This window comes from Balaenoptera borealis (assembly GCF_965194805.1).
Source record: "Balaenoptera borealis genome assembly, chromosome: 12".
Taxonomy (NCBI): domain Eukaryota; kingdom Metazoa; phylum Chordata; class Mammalia; order Artiodactyla; family Balaenopteridae; genus Balaenoptera; species Balaenoptera borealis.
Window position 1 is genome coordinate 63,096,155 of NC_138869.1, and position 27,982 is coordinate 63,124,136.

General features: G+C 32.7%; 1 protein-coding gene across 1 annotated transcript in view; it reads right to left on the reverse strand.

Moving 5' to 3' along the window:
* Positions 1-27,982, reverse strand: part of KHDRBS2 (KH RNA binding domain containing, signal transduction associated 2) — a 699,319-nt gene that overhangs the window by 448,794 nt on the left and 222,543 nt on the right. The window lies entirely within an intron of this gene.

Here is a 27,982-nt window from a genome sequence, read left to right on the forward strand (position 1 = left end):
GTGCTGCTGTAGAAAACTTACTCCTGGTCATACTAGCAGAAATATAAGAGCATTGAACATATTGTTGCCTATATACTAAGGGTTTAGAAAATACTTGTAACTGATGGCTTTGGCAAAGGCCCAATAAACTACTTAGGTGAGAAGAAGATATATATTTATATATAATTATATATATAGAATGTTCACACTATAAACATATATATTATACCTAACAGGGAATGTCTGATCAAGAGCAACATTTAAAGTACTTAAGGGCCAGTAGAGCATGGGTAATGAGCAATCAGTGATGTGTACTCACTAAATGCTCCTGGACACTGAGTAATCCAGACACTCTGGCCATAAACGGTGGCCAGAAGTGTGTTCTCAGTAAATGTCAGCCTTGGTCTAAGGCAGTGTCTCTGACCCCAACATTATATGAATTCAGAGTAGAGCCTTCCTTTCTCTTACTCACATTTTACTACTTGAAAGAATTTGTCGCAATAAGAAATATTCAACAAATCACAACAAAACAATCATGTGAAAACAACTGTATATTGGTGGAACCAATTTACCTGTATTTCTCTATCAAATAATTTTCATTCTCTAATCTCATCTCACTTTCTAACACTGATTTCTTTTTTATAAGGTACAGCAAATGAACCAAACTAACACACAAAAGCAAAGCCAACAGCAAAGCCTTTCCCTAATCTTGCAATTGATGGACCACACCTAGAAGTTCTGCCCAAAGTCACATGACAGTGGTGATTGTCAGCAACACCTTGGAAACTTACAGGAGGGTACAAACTGCTCTAGACAGAAACTGATTACATGACAAAAAAGAATGATCCCCCAAGATTTGCCACCAAAACATGACACAGTCTATAAGAAGTATTATAACGTTTTAACTATGAGCACAACATTTCATAGTGGAAATGTAAATCTGAAATGGAATTTTAAAATCTTCTTCCACAATCCTCAAAATTCAAACAAGACTGTTATATGAGGGGAAAAAAAAACTACCCATTTATTGTCTCGGAACTACCTCTTAAAAAACTCTGAAATAGAGACTAATGAGAGGAAATGTCATAGAAAAATGTTATATTCGGATAAGTGGTATCTCTAATCTAGCAACAAGAGTGGCACAAACTGAAAAATCACTATCAAATGGGATTTTTATTTTTACCAGAAGGAAAATCCATATAAATCAGTATTAAAATCTGCTTTGTGTAGAGTATAACATTTTTCTTCTACAAAGTAAATAAGTGGAAAAATAGCAAACACTTCCTAAGTGTTAGAATGTTCAGAACATTAATTTGATTTGAGTTATATAATTATAGAGGGCAAAATCATAGCTATTTTTAATACGCCAATTTGCTTCTTACAAATATGACATTAAAACTTCTCTACTGCAAGTTATGAAAAGGCATGATTTTATTCTAGTACTTATTAATCCTAAAAATGAATCTATATAAGTCTAGTGCTCATTTCCACTAGAAACATCATGGTTACAACAACTGAAAATAAATACCACTACAAATCAGCATCTTCAATGACTATAATGTTATATATATTAAAATGGATTATTTGTTACTGTCTATTTACTATAAATTAACTTTTTGTGTCTTCATCCTTAAAGTTCAGTAGTGTCAGAGATAAAAATTTTGTCGATTGGTGGAAGGAACTTATATATAATTGATATTTAAAAAATAATATATAGATGGTCCAAAAATTATAACTCAGTAGCTTAATATTTTACAGATCATTTTTGGGACATTGATCTCTTAACAATATTGAGTTTTTTTACCCGCAGACACAGTATATTTTTTTATTTATTTATGTTTTCCTTAATTTATCTGAGCAATGTAATTTTCAATATACAGCTCCTTCAAGATTTAGTCCTAAGTATTTTTAATTTATGATACTATTGTAAAAAATATGTTTCCTAAGTTAAATATCTGAATTGTTTTTTGCAAGAATACAGAAAATGACTTTTGTATATTGTATATCTTGAAATCTTGCTAACTTATTTGTTTTAGTTGATTTTTAAAAAAAATATTCCAATAGATTTTCTCGAAGCCAATCAATCATGTTGTCCTTAAATAAAGACAGTTTTACTTCTTCCTTTCCAATCTGGATGCCTTTAATTCAATAGTCTTGACCTACTGCATTGGCCAGAACCTCCTACACAATGTTGAATAGAAGTGGTGGGAGCAGACATCCTATCTTGTTCCTAACTCGGTAGAAAGTATTCAGTCTTTCAGGATTAAGTATAATGTTAACTCCAGGTTTTAGATAGAAGTCTTTCATAAGTTTGAGAATGTTTGCTTCTATTCCAACTTTTAGTAGGAATAGAAGTATTTTTAGAAGGAATGAGTGTTGGATTTTGTCAATGCTTTTTATGGATCTATTGAGATTATCATATGTATGTGTCCTATTAATGTCTTTTTCTGGTTTTAGTATCAGGGTAATGCTGGCCTCATAGCATGGATAGGGAAATATTCCTTTATCTTCAATATTCTGACAGAGTTAGTGTAGAATTGATATTATATTTTTTCTTATTTGATTAGTAGAATTCACCAGTGAAGCCATTTGGGCATAGAGTTTTGGGGGAAAGCTTTTTAGTAAAAAGTAAAATTCCTTCGTTGATAAAGGGCTATCAGGTTATCTAACTTTTTTATTGCATTATAATCAACATACAATAATATATTAGTTCCAGGTGTACAACATAGTGAATTGATATTTTTTTACATTATGAAATGATCACCACAATAAGACCAGTTACTGTACATCACCATACAAAGTTGGTATGATATTATTGACTGTATTCCCTCTATGTACATTACATCCCTGTGACATTTATTTTGTTGATGGAAGATTGTACCTATTAATTCCTTTCGACTATTTTATTCATCCCCCCACCCCCTCCACTCTGACAACTTCCAGTTTGTTCTCTGTATCTATGAATCTGTTTCTCTTTTGTTTCAAGTGTTCACTTGTTTAGTTCTTTAGATCTCACATATAAGTGAAATCATATGGTTTTTGTTTTCCTCTGTCTGACTTATTTCACTTAGCATAATGCCCTCAAGGGTTATCCATGTTGCAAATGGCAGGATTTCCTTCTTTTTTTGTGGCTGAATAATATTCAAGTATACATATATATGTTATATATGTATATATGTTGCATTTTCTTTATCCATTCATCCATCCATAGACACTTAATGCTGTTTCCTAATCTTGGATATTGTAAATAATGTGGCAATGAACATGGAGGTGCAAATATCACTTAAAGATACAGATTTTCTCTCCTTTGGATACACACCCAGAATTTGAATTCCTGGATCATATGGTAGTTCTGTTTTTAATTTTTTGAGAAAACTCCATACCGTTTTCCATAGTGGCTGAATCAATTTACAATCCCAAGAAGAGTCCACGAGGGAGGATTCCCTTTTCTCCACATCCTCACCAACACTTGTCCTTTCTTGTCTTTTTGATAACAGCCATCCCAACAGGTGTGAAGTTGTATCTCATTGTGGTTTTGATTTGCATTTCCCTGATGATTAGTAATGTTGAGCATCCTTTTATGTGCCTGTTGGCCATCTAGATGTCTTCTTTGGAAAAATGTCTATTCATGTCCTCTGCCCATTTTGATATGGAGTTATATGAGATTTTTATATATTTTGGACATCAACCCCTTATATTGTTTGCAAATACCTTCTCAGATTCAATAGGTTGCCTTTCATTTTGAGTTTATTTTTGCACACAGTGTGAGAAAATGTTCTACTTTCATTCTTTTACATGTAGCTGTCCAGTTTTTCCAGCACCACTTATTGAAGAAACCTGTCTTTTCTCTACTGTATATTCTTGCCTCCTTTGTTGTAGACTAATGGGCCATAAGTGTGTGGGTTTATTTCTGGTTTGTAGCATAGTCTGAAGCCAGAAAGCATGATACATCCAGCTTTGCTCTTTTTTCTCAAGATTGCTTTGGCAATTTGGGGTCTATTGTGGTTCCATATAAATTTTAGGATTATTTGTTCTAGATCTGTGAAAAATGTCATAGGTAAAGTCCTTTTCTTCCTTCTTTAACCCATGCAGCATTCAAAGGTGTGTATTTAATGGTCAAATATTTGGGACTTTTTACAGAGATTTTTCATTATTGATTTCTAACTTAATTCCATTTTGGTCAAATAACATCCTTTTAACACTTGAGTCTTTGTAAGTTTATTGAGAATTGTTTTATGAGCAGAATATGGTGTATTATTTATTTATTTTTTGGTAAATATCCTGTGTATACTTGAGAGAAGAATGTATATTCTGCTGTTAGTAGGGAGAAATATTTCTATAAATGTTAATTAGGTCAATTCTTTCTGACTGTATGTTCTAGCATACTAATATATTCTGTAAATTACTGAAAGGGTATTTCTCAACTGTGGATTTGTCCATTTCTCATTGAACTAGCAACAGTTTTTGCTTTATGTATTTTTGAAAGTGTGTGATTAGGTGCATAAAGTTTAGAATTGTTATGTCCTCTTGATGAATTGACCCCTTTATTATTAAAAAAATGACTACCTTTATCCTTGATAATATTATTTTATATGAAATCTAAGTTATCTGATATTAACATAGCCACTCCAGCCTCCTTTTGATTGATGTTAGCATATCTTTCCCCGTTCTTTTACTTTTAACTATTTGTTTTTCATTTTTAAAGTGTGTTTCTTGTAAAAATTATATAGTTGGGACCTGTGTTTTTATCCAACTTGACAATCTCTACCTTTTAATTGGGGTGTTTAGACCATTTACATTAGTGTGAGTATTGATATGTTTAGGTTTAAATCTATCATATTATTAGTTTTCTATTTATCCCATCTGTTATTTGTTCCCTTTCACTTCTTTTTCTTCCTACATTAGGATTAATTGATTATTTGTTTTTGATTCTATCTTACATCTTTGGTTGGCTTATTGGACCTAACTCTATTTTATTACTTTTGTGGTTGTTTTGGGGTATACAGTAAACATCTTTAACTTATCAGAATCTGCTCTTGAGTTACATTATACATTCCATGACTTCTTGAGCATGTCACACCAATATGTGCTACTATCTAGAGTGCTGTTTGCTTACTAAATCATCTCATGTATTATTTCAGTGAAATGATTTGCAAACTTTGTTTAAATTTTTCACTCATTCCTTGGATGTTGTTATATGGATTGAAGTAGATTGGAGCTTGAGTAAGTGCATATAATCAGAAGGATAATTCCTAAAACACAAAATATTATATAAAATTGATTTAGTGGTATATTAAGGGTCATATAATTATATTTTTCCTTAGCAAAACTTCTTTATTAATTACTTCTGGCCAGTGGACTGAAAAACTTTATTGAAGGGATTTATCACTCTCTACCTCTATATATTTATTCTCTTTTTTAGTCATGGTCTCAGTAGTGTATACAAATATGATTACATGAGTGTACTGTCACTTTAAATAAAGATAGAGCTACTCGTTTACATAGGAGCTGACTGAAAGTGGAGAATGCAGTCAAAAGGTTTGGATAATTCTGAATATGAAGATAAGTTCATTTTATTTAAATCAAATTTAATGGCTATTCACTGCATAAGCCAAAGTGGTCGCAGATACCTTCTTCCTCCTGTACATTCTATTTTTAAACTGACAAGTTGTTTTTGTTGAACTGTCAGATGCTATGTCCAGTTAACATATGAGAATTTACTTTATCTGTTCTGGGAAAATGAATCCCTTGAGCCAGTGCTTATTTCACTGTCTAATTTAGAACACTGTTTATAGACATCAAAATGACCATTTGCTTATATTGTCTTCTGGTCTTTCTTAATCATATTCTTAAAATGAAATTTTGCCCTTCCAATTTTCTCAGGAAAATCAAAGATACTTCAATAGCATTGTCAAATTTGGATTTATAACTAAAGTCATGTGAAATTAAAGAATAATCTTTCATGTTTGCAAACTCCCTCTTTAAAAAAGAAAAAACTTTATATCATATATTGTTCTACTGACTACTGATACTAATTAATTTGTAAAGAAATTTAATGTGCTTTTTCAAAATTAAAAGAGAATATATGCATTAAGGAAAACAAGAATACTAGAAAAATATACAATTCACCTCAATATTACCAATTATTTTAAAATAATTTAATTTGAAAGATAAAAATGCACCTTGCCAACACTGAAATAAGAAGACCCAGAAAGTTCACCCATAATTTCTCTATGAAGAATAGTATCCCACAACTTATAAGAAAATAAAATGCAGCACTGAAGAATTTATGATTTACACTGTATATATAGAAGATGTGAGGTTCTCAATCTATTGAAATAGAATGTGTGTGACAGGAAAATGAGTCATGACGAATAGCAGTCATCTACTTGCCAACCAAAGTCATACTTATTAATGTGACCAAAATGATGTCACCTTAAATGCATCACTATACTACCCTTTCATTTTGAAGGTTAAAATGTAGATGCAAACAAGTGAAATTCTAAAATGGGTTAACATAGCACATCATATAATTCCTTTAAGAGTCATTTTAGTCCTATTGATAGTACAGAGATAAAATTAGAGTCTCTGGAAGGAAAAGGAAGATTTTCAAATGGATTTAAGGGAAATAACAATAAAATTTTCTGAAGAAGGGAGGGCTCTTGAAGGAAACAGATAAATGATACTCAGAAAAGAGTAAGACAAATACTCTATGAGGAAAACCAAAATTTATTCATGTGCTACATCAGGTCTGAAAAAATTCTCAATCAATTTGTTAGGGTTTCACCTTGGAAACAGATTTCCCATTGGGGTTGGTAAAGAAATTTCTCTTCCTGAAATAAAAATGTTTAATTAGCCAACTGCAGTGGGAATTTATTGTATTCTAAAATATCCTCAGGTTTGCCAAAGGCAAAAGGCCTATTTGATTTAATCAATCTGTCTGTATTCAAATAGTAAATTTAGAGAATATGTTTATTTTGCTGTGTTTCAATTTCTAGGTAACCACAAGTTAGCACAGTTTATTGATCATGTTAGTAGGTGAAGAAATTCTGGGTGAATTATTTGTATACTGTATCAAAAAAAAATAATAATAATTAAGATTATAAAGACAACTTAAATTATTTTTTACATGTTGCTTTCTTTATTTTCAGTTGTAATTTTTCATTAGAATTTTTTGCTATTTTAACTATTTGCTATGTTAATTAATTTTATTATCTTCTTTGGATTATTACCTCAGCTTCTAATTTCTAATTCAACATAAGCAACAACCAAACTTCAACAGAAAGTCCAATTCAAGAAATTTATGGCTTCTTCCTTCATCAATGTAATCTTTCTATAGTATATGCATGATATAAAAATTTATCCTATGAGATAATGCTTGTTTTATTGCAGAAATCAAGTTCTTTGGTTTTTCTTGTTTTTCTGTCATCTCATCATGTCATATGATAACAACAACAACAAAATATGTTAACCTATGAATTGGGGGGAAATATCTGCAAACTATGATACAAATAAGGGATTAATTTCCAAAATATACAAACAGCTCATACAGCTCAATATCAAAAAGCAAATAAACAAACAAAAACAAAACCCAAACAATCAAATCAAAAAATAGGCAGAAGACCTAAATAGACATTTCTCCAAAGAAGACATACAGATGGCCAACAAGCACATGAAAAGATGCTCATCATTGATAATTATTAGAGAAACGCATATCAAAATTACAGTGAGGTATCACCTCACACCAGTCAGAATGGCCATCATTAAAAAGTCTACAGATAACAAATGCTGGAGAGGGTGTGGATAAAAGTGAACCCTCCTACACTGTTGGTAGGAGTGTAAATTGGTGCAGACACTATGGAAAACAGTATGGAGGTTTCATAAGAAACTAAAAATAGTTACCATATGATCCAGCAATCCCACTCCTGGGCATATATCCAAAGAAGATGAAAAAATACATGCACACTGATGTTCACAGCAGCACTATTTACAATAGCCAAGACATGGAAAGAACTTAAATGTCCATCGATAAAGAAGATGTGGTATGTTTATACAATGGAATATTACTCAGCCATAAAGAAGAATAAGATAATGCCATATGCAGCAACATGGATGGACCTGGAGATTATCATACTAAGTGAAACAAATCAGAAAGAGAAAGACAAATATCATATGATATCATTTATATGTGGAATCTAGAAAAATAGTACAAATGAACTTATTTACAAAACAGAAACAGACTCACAGACATAGAAAACAAACGTATGGTCCTAAATAAGTAAAGATTTGATGTTTTTAAGAGACTAAAGAGATATTATGTTTATTATAATATATTTACCACTACAGTAAAGTAACAACAAAAACTGTCAAAGGAAATAAATTTATGGTTTCCACAACATTTTGCACCATTATGTAAACTAAGTTTTCATCAGCAATATTTACAATGTGAATGAAGGGAGTAAGACTACAATCCTAGTAAGTTTGAGAATATTTTATACAATTATTATTATTTGCATATCCGAATTTTTAAATTCTTAAAATATAAATATGGCTAAAAACAAAGAACAAGATTTTTTCACCTTACATTCTATTGTACTTTAAAATATACCATTACTTTTTTAGCATCTATGTAGTTGTTTGCATCTTTAAGGCATCAGACCATTATTTTCTAAAGTTTTTTGATCACATACCTCTCTAATTTGTTGAACATGCACTCTTTATGTAAGAAAATACAAAGATGCTATGCATGTATATAATTTGAATTAACATATTATTTTAGAAAAAATTAATGTCATCCTCATAAAAATTCAAAACAGAATTTATAGTATTTACCTTCCACTCCACCCATTGATCATCTCATTTAAATGTTAAGGTCTGTACAGAGACCATGAATATTAGTGTAGTAGTAGTAGTAGTAGTAGTAGTAGTAGTAGTAGTAGTAATTATAGTATTGACATGTGATTGTAATGCACAAAGGAACTAGATCTTAATGTTCTAGGACAACAAAATGAATATTATTAACAATTTATCAACACTATTCTTAAACATTTACTTGGAAAATATGCGTTTTATCTTTTTATAACATCGTTTTCCATTCAATTTCTGAGCACATGCAAGGTAGCTGAAGCACAGACTGAAAATTCCTCTGAATAATTTTTTAAGGAAACCATAAATTATTACAATTTTGTCATTTCTATGCCAAGTTCATAACTTTAAAATTAAAATGATTCACTATAGATACATGTTGAAAGTAAAATATACTACTATAGAAATTTATCAAGATAAAATAATTTATAGACATCAGTCTTTTAAAAAGATATATCATTAATCTTTAACAATGATATTACAGTCAAAAAGATCTTGCTTAGTTATCTAAATCCTGTTCATCTTCTTTTTGGATTATCAAAGAATCTAATTTCTCTGGGCTCTAAAGAACTGCTGCTTGGAACTTTTATTTTTTCATCATTCTATTTGATTGTAGCCCTGTAATGTAATTTAAAGTAAATGCTGTCTCAATTGTGGCAATGTAAAATTTCTTGTAATAGTAACCCACTAAAGTATGTTAAAAGTATTTATCATGATCCTCACAAGGACCAATAACACAACAAATAGAAACCTGGGACACTATCAGTACAAATAATTCAGAAACTCTCTCTCCATCCGTCTAGATGTAAAGAAAGCCAGAAAAATAACAATTAAACTAAAGAATAAATAAAAATTTATTTTACAAATAACAATGAAGTATTAAAAATTAACCATATTCATATCTAATAATCAGAAGAAAATCAATCTAATGAGCAAATTTCTCTAAATTTGCCAATATTGTCAATATCATGTACTTAGTGAAACTGGAATTAAATTTGATGGGTGCTTGTCTCAGTCTTACATTCTAAGAGACAGTCTGTCAATGGCATACAATTTTTCTAAAATACTGTCTCAGACATCATTTTTCAATTTTGCGTGTTTCCCTCAATCACTATTTTCTCAAATTAAATATTATCAATTGTTTACAAGTTTGCTCTTCCTAACTTTTAATATACCATGAAAGTGCCTTTAAAGATATTGGTGTCTTTTCATCTCTGAGAGTATTTTATGAAATACTCTTTTTAACTATTTTTTAACTTAGAAATTGCTTATAACCTTATTTTGGGATAAAGAAAAATTGTTCTTCCATATAGCTACATTATTTTTCTTAAAAAGTATATCTCTATTTTAGTACATATTCCTAAAGAATAGAAACTTAACAAAAAACATAACCCCAATACTATTATCATCTATAAAAATCATCAATAAAGCTTTTATTTAACAAGTATCAAGTTAGTATTCATTTATCCAACTATAATTGTCTATACTTTGTTCCTTAATATGAGGATTGAAATTAGGTGCATGCATTGTGATTGGTTCAAATGTTTCCTAAGTCTCTTTCATTTCTAGGTTGCCTCTCAAGCTCTTTTACTTCCTCACACTTCTGTTCTTGTAAGAGATGCCAAGACACTTCTTCCCTGCAGGCTTGTGACAGTACAGCTTTTATTATATCACTGTTGTGCTGCTTAACATGTTTTTTCCTCTCCTGTACTTTCCATTAAAATTATATCGAAAGCCTAGATAAAAAACAGACTCAACTTTCTAGCTAGTATTTTTCATTAGGTGGCATTGTATGCTTCTACCATGGAATGAAGAATATTTGATGTATTTCAATTCACTGGAATTATTGTCCTTAATGATGCTCAAATTGTGCAGAGGGAACCATTGAAGTTGGCTCCTGAGACCTACAGACCTAACCCTGAAGAAAACAGATTTCCTAATTTCTATTATGACTAGTGTTTTGAGCTCAAAATTTATATTTAATTATTTATATTTACACTCCACCTTTCTTATGTAAATGATAGAAATGCATACAGACTTTTTTCAACTGTGCTTTACCACTTAGTAATGTGCCATGGAGATAACTCAATAAACACATTACATTTGGCCTCTGTAGTAAATTACTCAGAAATGACTTATGGGAAAAATATTCCCATGGTTCTTGCTTATTACTAACAATTGAAGGTTTTTATGTATAAAGGTCAGTATGGCTGAACAAAAATTCCTGGTTCACATTATCTTTCTTTAAGTATCTTATATAAATTATTTGATTCTCTCTGGCAAAAACCATTGCTGAGATAGTCTGATTTTTTTTTTTTTTTGCCCCCTTATAAGTTATTTGGTATTTTTACCTGCATGCTCAAAGACTTTATGTTAAGTTTGTTTTTATTAGAATATGTCTAATACCTTATGGTCAATTTTCCTAAGTACATGGTGAGCACTTTCTATATATGTAGGCTCAAGTCTTGCTTTAAGTTCTGGGAAATTTTAAAATTTTATTCCATTATAGCTTTTTACTCTGTTCCTTTGTTTTGTTTGTTTATTTGTCTTTGAGAACTCCTATTATACATATGGTGGATTTCCTTGCTTGTATTCTGTACACATCATCCTCTCAAATTCTAATCATCTCTTTCTCCACTTATATTTGAATTTAAGACATTACCATTTGTCTTTAGTTGCATTTTTATTTCTCTTAATTTACTCTTTATTTCTGAAATTCATTTTATGTTTATTTATATTTCTTTCATTGGTCCTATTACCTTTCTTTATGAATTTCTATTTTCCCCAATTAAATCAATTTGAGGTTTTCTATTTCTGAGTTATTTCATACTTCTTTTTTTTAGCTTGCCATTAAATATGAGATTACATGTTTTGTTTTGTGTGCATGTCTTTCTGTTTCACTTTCATTTTGAAGCTTCATCATCCTTTCCTTAAAATAACTTCATATGAAATTTAGCCAAGTCTTTTTCTGTTGCTAATTTTTAAGTGAAATGAGTCTTTCTTTACTTTTTAGTAAGTGGGGTAAGGACGACCACTCCCCCTTTTGTTACTTTTCCAAAGGGATAATAAATATAGCCTCTTGCTTTCTGAGATATGCCTTCTCTCTCAATGACCCCTTTAATTTCAATATTCCATTTATTTTGCCCCGGTTTTTTCTCCCTGGCTCAGTTTGGGGTAATTCCCAGAAGTTTCATTGTCTAGCTCTGCCTTAGAATTTCAAGAGTTCATAGGACCTAGACTTTTCCAGGTTGTTCAGATCTTGAAGTGAACCCAGTGATTTTACCCATAAATTGAGGTCTAAAAACATGGCGTGGTTTCAGCTTCTGTTCTTAGATTTACCTGAAGTAATACTATTATTTTGGGATGTTCCTGTTCTTGTGCCATCAGATACCACACTGCCTTTTTTCTGCTTTTCCCACACAAATGTTGATAGCACAAGGATCTGGAAGCTTTCATTGATTTATCCCCATCCACTTGTATTTTGGGGTTTGTGAAGGGTAACTGTCAGTTTTGGTATAGATGGTCATTTGTTTGTGAGTATTTTGGTTTTTCTACCTTATTTGACCTCTTTTTTTTGTTTTGTTTTCTCTTTACATATATTACTTATTTCCTTTAATATCCACATACCTCAAGAAGAATTTAAACTTTTAGTGTGTATTTTTGTCTTCTTCTAAAATTAACTGCTGAATGACCAGCACATATGAAAAGTCTTTCCATATCAGAAGTACGCTCTCTCTCTCTCTATTTTATTTTCACTTTATATATATATATAAAGTGAAAATAAAATAGTGACTAGCCTAGAATACCAGATACCACAGAAAAGTCTAGTACACTAGAGCTTAAGAAATAACTACTTGCTTTGGAAATAAGTAGCCCACTGAATACTTTTTTTTCTCTTGCAATATGAATGCAGTGAGGATTCAAAGCTGACTGCAGTGGTCTGTGTAGGTAGAATGTGTTGAAGAACATTATTAAGTTCATAAAACCATAGGAAAAACTGTAGCTTGTATTTTTAGTGCCAATTACATTCGATAAGTACCTATTTTAAAATTAAGTAATCAGAGAAATATGATGTAAATGTAATATATATTTTATTTTTTAAAATACTGTACAAAACTGCAAATTTGAAACAAAACTGAGCTGTGCATGGCAAAATCTGGATAAGACTTAAATCTATTTTCAATTCTTCTTTGAACAGGGTATTTCAATGAAAATATTTGAGAACCCAATACCTTAAAGTGTAATCTGTATGTATGTGGACAGATTTGACCCTTTGCTGACTGTACGGTTAATCTGAAAATGAACTGCTTGTTTTATGTGGACTCTATGTGCCTACTTATGTAGTAACTGTAATATTCTTTTGGTTATTATATGATTAGTTATGCAATGTAAAAATCTACATTTACTCTAGAGCCACTAATTTCCATATATGTTTAGATTCACCATATATCTTTGGTCAAATCTTCCAGTCACATACTTTTAACATACTTTTTAAAAAATATCAGAGCACATTTGAATGCTTGTGGGTATGCGTGCACAATGTCAAACTAGTAATGCTTATTGGCAACTTATTTTCTTAAAGGCATCAGCAAATAACCTGCTTAAATAAATCAATGTTCAACTCTCAACTAATCAGTTTGGCAGATGTGAAAATTCGCTTGTCACACACACATGGGACAATCCACAAATCCACAAGATCCTTTGTCTTAGGGTACTAACAGCATGTCTTCAAGATAACTAAGATTGAGAAATGATGACTTTTTATTTTTCTCTTGTGTTTTGAAGTTACTTTTTCTGAACTACAACTAGAATTCTGTTAAAATATTTGGACAAACAATAAAAATTGTAAGATTTTTATGTGCATATGGATCTGTCAAATAATGTCCTTAAACCAATGAGTTAGAAAATCCTAAAAAGTTAACCATAGTCACTAATAGTATAATTCCACTAAGTATGCATAATAGTCCCTTATATTTTAGAAATTTTATATATTAACCAAACATAATTTTTGATAACATCTAATTGAATAATGTTAAAAATATAAAAATACATAACCAAATTTTAGTAACAGGTGCAATAAAATATTAGGGATAGTGATAATACTCATTTTCCAACATTAATATGATCAACTGGCATGCATTACTCGACATTTGGGGAAGAGGAGTTTTTTTGTTGTTATATTTTAACACGATGATGTATAGCACTGAAGAAAACCTTCAAATAACTTTTAAGATACACCCAATTTATCTAACATCCTCTATGAAACTGATTTACAAAATGTAGCAAATATTTTCTAATCAAATAAACTATGCTGTCATCTACTATAATGTCCCCCAATTTCATGAATAAGTAACATTATAAGGAAACATAACTAGATTTAGAAATTAACTTGTAACTCCATGCAATATGCCATAGAAGACAAACACTCCCCCGATTAACTATCTAAGTACATCTGTCCTCCATCACATAAAAGAGCTGAGTTGTTAATCTGCATCAGAACAACAAACACAGCACAAGGGAGAAAAAAATCAGAACTCTAAGCAGCAAAGATAAAACAGAAGTGAGTATGGCATATTAACAGACTTGTGCATTTTCATAATAAATCAATCTCCTGGGTTTTCCCTAGTAAAGCAATCATATGAGATATTAAACTAATAGATTACAATGACATAGATAAAATTCTATTAATATTATACATAGATTTTGCATTTTTATTTATTTCTAGGTGAATATGTATATGTAGATATAAAATACTTTAGTAAGAAAATTCTTTGAGTGAGAGAGAAACACAGATATTATCTTCTGGAATAAATCCTTCAATTTCCATTAGAGGAAAATACTCCTTGGAGTCACAAGAAAAAAATAAACATTGAACTTAAGGACTAGAGTTAATTTTACAGCAGAGGAGAAAAGGGAAGGCAGAATTTTTTCTGGAACAGCCACAAGAGATCCACTACTAACCTGTCAGCTGAGAAATGGGAAATCTGCTCTCACATCAGATGGGTGGGATGAAAGAAGCCTTTCCGTATCCCCACTCTGCTGCACCATCAATGAAACAGGGATCTTGCAGTATCTGTTCAAAGTCTGATGTAATCCTTTGGTGAGTATTCCCTTAGAACAATATAATTTTCTAAAGTATCAACCCTAGAGTGCAATTCTTCAGAGAAGGTTAAATTTTCTTCTGAGTTATCGAATTTTGAAAATGCCACTGCTAATTACATGGAAATATTAGACACTTCATGAATCAATTTGGTAGAACTATTTAAACTGATGCAGATGGCTTCATTTATCTAACAAATCTAATCTCTCTGGCTAGGGAATCAGAATCTCCAATTTGCTTCTGAAATTTGGTATCCTAACTTAGGGCATTGCTGGGAAAATATTCTCTCAAAACTTAATTTAGAAATGATTATTTCCAGAACAAAAAATGAATAATAAAAAAATTCTTTCATAGAAATAATTGTTGTTACTAATGGCATGTAAACCACACCAAAAAATCAAAGAGTAAATATACAACCAATATATTAGGAGTACTTCTAATTTTCTAAAAAATGTATAATCCTGTGAAAAATATACTGTACTACATTAATGAAAAAGATGATATTAGAGTCCTGTGCTTTAAGTTTTGATGAATAATTCCCAAATTTTCTACTGTGACATTATATATCCATGCAAAGACTTATATGGGAATCTTCATATCAGCCTTATTTATAATACCCCAAACTATGAACAATCTAAATTACCATCAAAAAAAGAATGGATAAACAAATTGGTGTAGCCACACAATGGAAAATTCTCAGTGATGTAAAAGAGCAAATTCTTGATACAGGCAACAACATGGATAATCCTCAAAAAGCATTATTTTCAGTGAAAGAATGCGGGAGCAAGTCTATATACTGTATAAATCAATTCATGAAATTCTAGGAAAAGGCAAGCTGATAGTAACAGAAAGCAGATCATTGGTGACCAGAGACCAGAGGTGCAGTGGGGCCCAAAGGAAATTTTTGGTGTGACAAAAATGTTCTTTATCTTGACTGTGATAATACAAGCGTGACTACATATACATTTGTATGCTTAAAAGTAGTAGATTTCCATGTACATAAGTTACATCTTCATAAAAGTAAGGCAGAAAAAGTATAATGATCTAGCCCTGGTGGTTTTAATAAAACCAATGGTTAAGGAAAATGTCTGAACTAAAATGACATTTTTGGCTTATAATTTTAACAATAATTTATAGGAATGTGGAAGAAATTCTCCATTACATGGGCAGTAAAATACATTGTGATCAATTTCCTAACCTATAAAACTCTGTAAGAATGAAGAAATGAGAAACACTCTCTCCTCCTAAAAAGGAAGCTCTGGGCGCCAGATTCTGGAAGATTTCCCAGGGGAGCCCAGACTGCCCCTCATCCTCCCCTGAGGACGGGGCTAGAGCTTCCCAGTGGTGACCTCACTTTTTGCACGTGTTGTCACTAAATGCAGACGACCCACCAAACCCCAGAGTACAGGCTGCTGACTCGGCATCCCAAGCACAGCGTGTTCCTCTCTCCTTTGCACTGGAATGCACACAGGGAGTGATAAACAGGACAGAGGATGGATCGTGGCGTTTTCATAAATAAAGTATATCGAAACTACTCAATTTTATAGAGGCCAGATCCTGAGAAAGAACCATGTTCAAATCAATCACCTATATCCTACAGGTAATTTTATGTTATTTAAAGTAATTCGGATATATTTTCTACTTATTTATTTTGGATGTAATAGTTTAAGAAAACATAGTAAAGTCCATTTTTTCCAATGATATGGTTCCTTGATACTAACATGCTAGTTACAGCAAGATATATTAATGAAATTGGTCCTCACGTTTATGTTCTCTTTTTTACATCTAGTAATTAAATATTTCCTTGTAATTTTCCAGCAGTCTCAGGCAAATTACTGTCTCTTGGGCAATGATATATCTAGGCTATAAAAATGAGTGAGTTAAACTAGTATCTGTATCTTCATTGCCAACTTTAAGACTCAATGAGCTGATGTACCATGTGCATGTGCACCTACGACACGGAAGACCGGTTATACCTCCGACCTGCTGAATGGAACTAACACGGCCTCACAGTCATCATTACATTTTTAAGGGTTGATCAGGTTTAATTATTTTGTCCCAAATTATTATGTTAAAGCCATAGAATTACCAGCAAAACATCGTTTTGCCTTACTCATTTTATGAATCTTCCTTAAGATAAATGAAAATCATAGTAAAAGTTTCCACATACTTTCTTTTGGATTATTATTGCTATTATTATTATTAAATAAAGTGTGGATAAAAAGTTTTAATCTAAAACGTATAGAATCAGAATCTTGAAAATATTAACTCAGCACAATGAGTTAATCTATATCTGCTCAGTTGATGGCTACTATCTTATTCTTTCCCATTTGTACTCCTGGATTGTAGGGGTGACTACAAATTACACAGTTAATTTAAATAGTTTGATTTAAGTAAATGCTATAATGGTGGTGGTGCTGAGGAAGTAAACATCTCTCACACATTTTAGTAATATTCAAGAAAACAGAAATGAGAGTTGTTCAGGATTCAAATGCTGGAGAAATTATTCTGACTTTTCAATTATTTTGGCTTAAAAATGATTTTTAAAGGTAGTTAAATGAAAATAAGAAAATTAAGAAAGACTGGGGAAAACATTCAAAATGCTTTAGAAGTGCCAAATGATGGAAATAAAATATTTTTCAAAATATGCAAACATAAAAAAGGGAAGAGAAAAAGAGAAAACAATAAGCCTACTATTGAGAAAGAGGAAGCAGGAAATAGAGGGCATTATAAGCTTAGAAATGTAAATATTAAAGCTTTTGGAGACATTCCAAATTCTCTTAATCATGGGCCATGTTTTGTTTCCTTTTTTTTTAACCCAGTAGCAATGCTAGAATTGTAGATGTAGATGTTAACAATTATATTCATATAGGTTAGGGGTGCCTCCTCTGGTGTAAACCACAGGGAAGAACACGGGCACACCAGTTTACAGTCTATCTCAAAACTCTGACCTCAAAAAGCAACAAAATTAAACATTAGTATTTTCAAAGCAAATGCTCCATTTGAACAAAAAATATACAAAGCAAAACATATCTTTGCAGATAACATTTAAAAAATAAATATATTTATAAGGAGCGTAGGTGATTTGTGATAATTAGATATTAAGAAAAATTACATGAAAGTGTTTCATTTATTGACATTAGGTATGCTTGCTCCTGAAACTAGCTTAAGTGCTGGTGACAGAGAATGTCTTGTGACTGCATCCCTGCAAGTGTACAAAACATTGTCTTGGCTGCAAAAAGTCCATGGTACAATTGATTATGTTCATAGCAAAATATTGTGAAATAAAATTCATATTTTATGGCAAGACAAGAAAAATTTAAACATAAAAAATGTTCTCTGCCCTTTGGTCTCCTCTCTCCCCTGTACTGTGCATTGTATATCTACATTAGGCATTGAACAGATCTCCCCCATCAGCAGAAATACCTGCTCAACCATAAAGAACAACATTTTCCCAGCACCAAAGAGACAACTGAAAATATAATATTCCTTCTTAGGTTTGTGGTGTGACCCACCACAATAATGCTTAGACCTGAATTGTGTGTACTCTGTCAATAATACGTCATTTAATGTACAGCCCTCTGTCTCAGAAACCTAATATAACTGTGTTTTGACCTCGAATGGGCGGAACAGTTCTTGGAGCTTTCTGAGGTGCTGTCCCTGGGTTATAATTCTCAATTTGGCACTAATAAAATTTTCCATTTCTTTCTTATATTGATTGATTAATTTTTCATCAACAATATATAATTTCTTTTGTATCCTTGGCATTTCATTTTCCTTAGTCCTTTTGACTTCCTTAGACTTTTTGAACCGATACACACAGGAGACAAAAGTGAGCTCAGAAATGTTGTTATTCGTTAGACTGAGGAGCTGTTGACTTCTTTGTCTTTCTGTGGGCTCTATCGCATCAGTAACTACAGCCAGAAAACAGAGCTCTCTACTATTTTATTGTTCAAACAAGTTTTCTGGTATTCATGACAATTCTACTCAGATAAGGAATACTCAGATATTTATGACTGATAAAATTACTGTTCAACTTTTGAATGACTTAGGAAGTTCAAAAACTAACAAGGAGAAAGAATACTAAGTCAAATAAACATCACAGCAACTAATGAAATTCAGAACCTGAATTAGTGCCAATAGTGCACTTAAGTGCAGCATGTCTCTCTAGCATGCCCACTCTGGGCCCATTATCCTCTCAACTCTATCTCCAGATTCCCCAAGCTGTGCTAGAACAAGTTGTCCAAGTTTCTCTTCAAAGAAAATGGCTTGTATTGGGGTCAAGTTTCAATAACTTAAAACAAACATTTAACAGCATCTTTCTAAAAACATGCAAATAACAACAACAACCTTTTCATCAAAGGCTTTTCTAAGAGGTTAAATACATAAAATTAAAAATGTGTTATATCTTACAATGAGCAAAATAAAACTATTTAGGAAATTTTTCTTTCTTATATCCAGTTTTATTAAAGCAGTGATATATTCATCTGGGTCTACTACCTTGGTTACTAGGTATGTGGGCAAAGCAAAGATAGGGTCCAATGTGAAAAAGTAAAGTGAATATTGATATTTAAAATATATTTATACATATAACAAAAAACCCAGTTTACCCATTTCTCACCATACAGGGAGATAGATCACTAAATATATAATATATATATAGCACTAAATAATATAAAGTATACTAATAATATATAAATGTATACCAGTACACAGAATCACCCTAGGATTCTGCTGAGAAATTCTTATCTAATATAGGAAATTAGTAAAAAAGAAATAACATCAAAGGGTACAGATATTGCAGATAATCATAATGATGCATAATGATGCATCCATTTGCATAACTTGATCCCATGTCTAAATTCTACCATTTATAAAAAATATAGGAAATGAATGAGAAAGCAACAAACTCGGTTAAGGTTCTCAGCACAAAAAATGTCAATGGTCCTTTTCTTGGCTAAGACAAATCTTCAATGATTCAACTTGGTCAAAAAGAGGGACTAAGAAAGAAAACTGTCCCAATCTTGGTCTGGGGCAATACTTTCAGTAGGGTGCAATTTACTTCCCCTTCTGAGAACCATCTAGCATCACTGATAAAATGCCAGAGCACTTGCTTTGTCAGGTTGTAATAAAATTAAGAAGGCTTACAGAGAAATTAGAATTACCTACCCAATTAACTTTATCTGGTTTTATTAAACCAGATATTCAAAAGTGCAAAGGCCTTAAACCAGCTTTATGACTAGCCTAATACTTTTTAACTAGAACATTCTGTTTTTGTGTCTGGTCCCTCATAAAATGCCCCTACCAAGAAGAAATCACTAAATTGGCTTTCTTGGAAGCCTTTTCCTTTACTGGCAACTTTGAGATAAAACACTAATATGCTTGAACAAATTCAAAATAAATTGCAAGTAAAAGCAAACAGAACAAAGAAAAAGATAAAAAAAAAAAAAAAACAGGCGAAAAACCAAACAAACAAACCCACACAAAAACTCAGAAATTATCAAAGTCTGTAATAATTGCCATGAGAGGACAGTAGAAACACAACAAGAGAACAAATCTAGTATTTGGAAAATGGCTAACAGAGTTGAAAATCATTTAATTTTATATATAAAGTAGTACGAATGTGTTGCAGTTATCTAGTGTTGCATAACTAACCATTCTATTTTTGTGCATGGATTCTGTGGATGAGGGATTTAGACAGAGCACAACGGGGATAACTTGTATCTGCTTCCAGATTCTGGGGCTGCAGACAGGAGGACTCGGGCCGCAGTGACCGCTGCCATCATCTGTTGGGCGCCTTATGTGCACCTCCAGGGCCTGGACCACGATGAGGCAAAGGCTGAGCTCCTCTGGGACTTCCCACTGGCACCTGCAAGGCAGACTCAGGATTGTCAGCATCCTCACCAGGCAGCTTAGAGCTCCAAGAGGGGGTGTTCTTGCAAATGAGGCGGGAGGAGCACTGAATCCCCTTCCGCTCAGAAATCCGGGTACAACCCCTCCTCTGTGGTTACAAGCAGGTCACTAAAACACCCAGACTCAAGGGGAAGCAAATTAGACCCTATGCATCTCTCTCTAAAAGCAGTGTCAAAGATTTTGCAGCCATCTTTAGAAGAGCCACAGAATGTGGAATTTTAAATATTCCCTTTCTATATGGAGTAAATCTCATTTGAATTTTGGTTGTAATATTTTGAGGTGGAGAGTACAGCTCAAGACAAAAAGATAGGCCTTCCTCAGTAGTAGAAAACATACATATCATTATAATGCTGGTTTATAAAATGTGAAATGTCTAGAAATTTCTCCATCTTCATACATTCTATTTTTAAATAGCTTAATACATTTTTAAAAATCCTGCAGCATGGTGTGAGAAATTTTGATTCTGTGATTCCCTCATTTCACTCCTCGTGGGAAGCAAGTGTTGTCCCAATAACAAGTGACAAGTGACAATGGAGGGAAAATGACTGCACTAGTAACATTAAAAATGTATAATCCTTGGTTTATGGCTGAGACATTAGGTCCTTGAAAGTTTTCAAATAGCAGGTCTTAACTACAAAAATTATAAAATAAATCTATAAATTGGTCTAGTTGTGAATAAAGTTAGCCTAGATGAAATTAACAATTCAAAATAATATATAACTTTGATTCACAGTACATAAAACATCACCACATCAGGCTCTGTCATTCCAGGGTGGACAAAGAATGTCACCTGCCATATCAGTAAACAAAGGATGTGCGGCCATCAAGCCATCAGCCACTGCAGCCGCTCCCGACTGTGCATCCTGATGGGACTCAGGATGGAAAAAACAGGATATTGGCCCTAGATAGTTAAGGTGCATATCAAAGGAATAATTTCATTGAGCCCAGACTCTTGTATCTTTCCATACATAGACGATTGATAAATTCATTAACTTGAGAGGTCTGGTTTTACTTTAGTTAACAGTAATCTTTTGATGTTCCAACTACCTGGTTTTTGTTGCAAAAACTCCCACATAGCCTGGCTCCTCCCTTACCTCTTCAGAATGGTCCCTCAGAGATGTCTGAAAGGCTGACTCCTGGGCTTAAGTCCTCAGTTTGTCCACTGAATAAAGCATAATTCTCAACTTTTAGGTTGTGCAATTTTTTTTTTCAGTCAATACCAGCTTATGAAGAATTGAACCTGGACAGATTTATGGCTTTGTTTTTCATTCCAAGGTCAAAGCACAGTACAGTGAATGACAGACTATTTATATATAAGAGAGTTGAAGATGTTAATATGAAAATATCATTTCTCACTAACATCATGATACAGTTCACTCTTCAACTCAAATCTAACTATTTTAATTGTTTGGTCACTTGGAATCCAAAATAGGTTGAAATAACCTTGTATTGGTTACCATTGAAACACAAGTTTCATTGCGTCCTCACAAAATAGGTATTTGTAATACAATGTTCCTTCTCACATATGCTACTGTTCAGGGGAGGCTTTTAGTCTGGTTCTCCAACTTCTCAGAATTCAGATCAGAGAAACAGAAGAATGCAGAGAATAAATACAAAATAAAATTGCACCTATCTATAACTTATGATACATTCCTTGTCCTTCACACACTCAAGTGATATTTAAGCAAAGTATGCATATTCCTCTATCTCTGTTCGGAAGCCAAGATGGGCTAGGCATTCTTTTCTGCAGGAAGGAGGCTGAGAAAGAAATGTTGTTGATTTACTGTGCAGTTTATTAGGGGCAGAGCTAAAATTAAAATCAGAGTGGGGGCAGAGCTAAAATTAAAGTCAGAGTGTCCAGACTCTTGATTTTGTGGGATTACAAACTGCTTTGTTGTTGGGGATATTACCAAGTTGAAAGAGGAGTTTACAGTCCCAGCCTGGCTGACAAGCAGTGAGCATGGTGTCACCCCTGTACTGTAGGATTTGAGGTTTGATGTGAGTCTCAGCCCAGAAGCCAAACAGGGGAAGGACACTGGGCCCGGGGTTTGCACCCACATTGCCCACCAGGCAAGCAGCACCACTTTGAAGGTTTTAGTTGATTTTATTGTTGATGAAAATCAATCTTGCCGTGAAATCCAAAAGGATTTACTAAAGTAGCCATCACCAAACACAGAAGATAGAGTATAAAATAGAAACTGCTCATGGTATTAGCACATCAAAGAGAGAAAGGTTTGCCTTCAGAATGATCACACATTTTCAAATAAAACTCTACCAAACAGCACTTCACTTTAAAAATATAATCACTTGCATGTTTTAAGACCACACCCTGTAATTTCAACAAAGCTTATTAATAAAAATGCCAAAATATCTTTCATTACAACAAAATTTATTGGCAACCTGGTCATTTGTGATTTCCACTTAAGGACACTGAATACCTATGCAAGAAATTTGCTTTCCTCCTGTTTCCTCACTTACCTGCATGTGTTCAGGCTTTGATTTTCCTTAACCTCTCCTAACCGTTTTTCCTGGCGATAACATGTTTGTTTCTCACTCTTTTCAAAGATAAGCGTTTAGAACCACTGCCTCCTCTGTTCTCCCTCAACAATCTCTGCCATCAGTATCACTAAAAATAGCAGCACTTTATCCAAAGCACCATGGTTCCCCTCAAGATTTCACAGAAGCAACTGCTGGTGAGGCTGGAAGCCGTGCGGTTACTGAGAACAGGCCATATGCTGCTTGGAGGACTCAGACTTCAAAGAAATTTCTGAACTGCCAGTTAATTTCCTGAAGTATTTTGAAATATTGCAAACACACTGTATATTTTTACTTTCTAGATTTCTCTGAGAATATCTTTTATCATCACAATTGAAAAGTTATCTTCTATTCAAGAATTCCTGGATTTTTTTTTTTTTTTTTTTTTTTTTTTTATAATGTGAGTTGACATATTCTGGGATCTGACCAGTATGGGAATGAAATATAAGGTAGGGTTTTGCTACTGGATATTACTGCATTTTGTTTTGTTTTGGTTTTTGTTTCCTTCCTCTGCTTATAGAGTTATTGGCTAGGTGTAACTAAACTAAAATGAGTGTTTCTCTGCCAGAGTCAAAAACAAAATAACACAAATAAAAACATTAAACTTGTTAGAATATTCTTACTACACTAGACCACAAGAACTGTTTTCCATATCATTCTTTCCACCTACTAATTCAAAGATTTATACTTTCTTAAGTTTTTTTTTTTTTTAAGGAAGTGTTAGATCAGGATGTTTAATTTAATTAAAAGTTCTGTGAAGGCTTGAGTCATGTCTAATAATATCTTCTATGAAGCCTAATATTTCACCTGTAGTTGAGCGTGCAGCAGAGATGGAAGAAATATTCTTGCATAGTTATTTTGTCCTGACTTAGGTAACTATCCAAATATCTCCTTTTATCATAAAGAAAAGCTCAAGTTTAAGACATACATTGTGTAGCACCTTAACAGCATAACCAATACAGAAAAATGATCTGCATTATTTCCTAGAAAGTTGAGGCAAGCTAGTCACTGCAAACAAGGCTATTAAACAAACACATTTGTCTACAAAGGCAGGTGCCTGACGCTGGGCCTGAGGGGCAGGTTGTGGGCCCAGGCTTTGCTGGTGGGTGCAGAAGGGGCACCTAGTGATGCTTCAGGCATTTATTTATTTTTTCATTCAATAGAATGTGAAAAACAGACTTGCAGTTTTGTGTTGATCTCCTTAATGCCTGCTGATATAAACTTTAAATAAACACAACTAACCTTTGTAGGCTTGAGCTACCAAGTACCACTCAATTGAATATGTGCTGTTTTTCATTTCCTATTTCTATGAGATTTGCTTTTGAACAAACACAAGACAAAAAGAGAAGGTATCCTTAAATCTTGAGACTCCATGGCTCATAGCGTATTCACTGGGGCCCTAAAAGTCAGCAAAGGTATCTCTCTTATTCTTTCAATCTCTCTCTCTCTCTCTTTCTCTGTATATGTGTTTATATTGTACTTCATATATAGGTAAGTATATAAATGCCATACATGTAGGTAAATAAATAATACATATATATTTCATTCATATATATATACACACCTGTGTGTATAAATATACACATACATTTACATATTTGTACATGTGTGTTTGGACAACTATATTTCAATGCCTATTAGACATTCACATAGACATGTTGAGTGTGTAGTTGAACACATGAATCTAGAACCTGCGGGAGAGACTGGGAGCTGGATGTACACAGATTGAATGAGATCATGAAGGGAAGAAAGAAGTCTGAAGACCAAGTCCTGGGCTTGGAGGTCTGCAGGAAGAAGAGGATCCAGTCACAGGAACTGAGGAGGAGACAATGAAGAATGAATGAGAGTGGACCTGCACTGTTGGTGGGAATGTAAATTGGTGCAGCCACTATGGAAAACAGTATGGTGTTTCTTCAAAACATTAAAAATAGAACTATCATATGATGCAGGAATTCCACTCCTGGGTATTTTTCCAAAGAAAACAAAAACACTAATTCAAAAATATACATGCACCTTAATGTTCATAGCAGCATTATTGAGCAACAGCCAAGATATGGGAAGCAACCTAAGTGCTCATCAATAGATGAATAGATAAAGATGTGGTATATAGATATAGATATAGATATATAGTGTAATATTACTCAGCTATTAAAAAAATGAAATCTTGCCATTTGTAACAACATGGATGGACCTAGAGGGTATTATGCTAAGTAAAATAGAGATAGACAAATACCATATGATTTCACTTACATATGGAATCTAAAAATCAAAACAAATGAACAAACATAACAAACAGAAACAGAGTCATAGATACAGAGAACAAACAGGCAGATGCCAGAGAGCAGGGAGGGGAGAGTGGAGAGAAATAGGTGAGGGAGATAAAGAGGCACAAACTTCCAGTTATAAAATAAATGAGTCACAGGTATGAAATGTACAGTGTGGGGAATATAGTCAATAATTATGTCACATCTTTGTGTGGTGACAGATGGTAACTTATTGTTGTGATCATTTTGAAATATATAGAAATATGGAATTTCTATGTTGTGTCCCAGGAACTAACAGTGTTTCAGGTCAATTATACTTCAAAAACAAACAAAACAAACACCTAGAAAAATAGATCAGATTTGTGGTTACCAGAGGCACGGGGTTGGGGGAGGGAGAACTGTAGGAAGGTGGTCATAGGTACAGACTCCCAGTTGTAAGACAAATAAGTACTCAGGATGAAATGTTCAACATGATGACTGTAGCTAATAACACTGCTGTATGATACACAGGAATGCGAAGAGCATTAATCCTAAGAGTTCTCACCACAAGGAAAAAATAATTTTTCTTTATCTCCTTTTATATCTATGAGATGATGAATGCTCACTTAACTTATTGTGATCATTATTTCATGATGTATGTAAGTCAAATCATTATCCTGTACAACTTAAACTTATACAGTCTTGTATGTCAATTGTATCTCAATAAAACTGAAAGGGGAAAAAAAAAGGCAAGATTAGGAGATTTTAAAAAGAAGTGATACAATTAGCCAATAAATGCATGCAACAGTCAACGTTATTAATAAATTAAAATTTTAAATTTTAAAAAAGGATGGATGAGAGCAACTGATTGCAAATAACATTCTCAAATAATTTTTCTATGAAGGCCAGCAAAGAAATTGGGTGGTAACTAAATGGGAATAAGTATGGTTATAAACAAAAATATGGTTACAGTTGCCAGGATAGTTATAAAGACACAGATTCTCCTTCAGAGCCATCACACTTGCATTCTCTCTCATTCTGATTTTTCTTGGGTTGGTTCCTTCTCATAATCCAGTTCTCTACTTAATCATCATACCAAACCACTACTCCCATCATTAACCTATTTTCCCTTCCTCTGTTTTATTTTAATCCATAACAATTATCAACTCCTGAAAGTAGAAAATTTATTTATTCACTTATTTATTGTCTGTCTCTCCCACTGGAATGCAAACTCCAGGAGGAAATTTTTTTCTCACAATCATTACTGTGAACTAGAACTGCAGTGACACATAGTGTGATACATAATGTATTATTTGTAAATAATTACAAATATTTTTGTAATTAATGCAGGAATATATGCCTGTGTCACTCTATAAATACACACAGACACACATATACACTTCCACTGCAGAATCAGATGAGTTTTACTTATTTGCTAGAAATATAAAATCACATAAAATATTCCTTTCTGTTCAGGTCACGTGGCAGAGAAGCAAAATAGCAGCATAGCAATAAAAGTTTTACCTAGGATTTATTTTTATTTTAAGCAAGTGTTTACTAAGGTAAATTTTTTCACACCCGTGTCTGTGGTTTTATTTCAGCCATGTTGTCCTTAGCAGTTAAAGTCTTATCTACATTCTAAAAAGCATATTTTATAGTGGAATACATTATTTTTGATGTTGTTGCTATTAAATGTTTTCATTTTTTAAAGGAGCAATGAAAATACTCAAAGCAGAAACAAACACGATGGATCACCCAAAAAGTAATCAATATAGAAACAGGACTTTAATTAACGGGTAATATCAGTAAATTAAACCTAATGGAAACTTAATAGAACCAAATTTTTTTCTTGCTAGATTTTCAAATACTTATGCTGGTACCTAACATGCTCACAGGAAAAAAAGAATCCAATATCAACAGGAAAAAATGTCCAAATACATGGGAATGAAAAATATACACCTATTTGCTTTAAAAAAAATATGGAGAGACTACACAGTGACTCTGGGTATGCAAAGCTGACTAGGATATTTCTCTGGCCCATGGAAGCTAACAGTTTAATGAGAGAAACAGCAAATTTCAGTAAAATATGTTTTATGTTTTATGGTTAAGTAAGCCTATCGCAAGGGTTCAGAAGACCCTGCCTAATCTAAATCTTAAAGAATGTGTGAGAGAATAAAAGCATGAAAAATGAAGTTTCTGTTGTAAGTCTTTGAGATATCTGGAGAACATATAACAAAAAAAAAAAAAAATTAAAGCATATATGAAAGTACAGACATAGATATTTTTTGAATAAATCTCTATAAATAGTTATTTTAACACAGAATACTAACACAGAGAAAATTGCTAT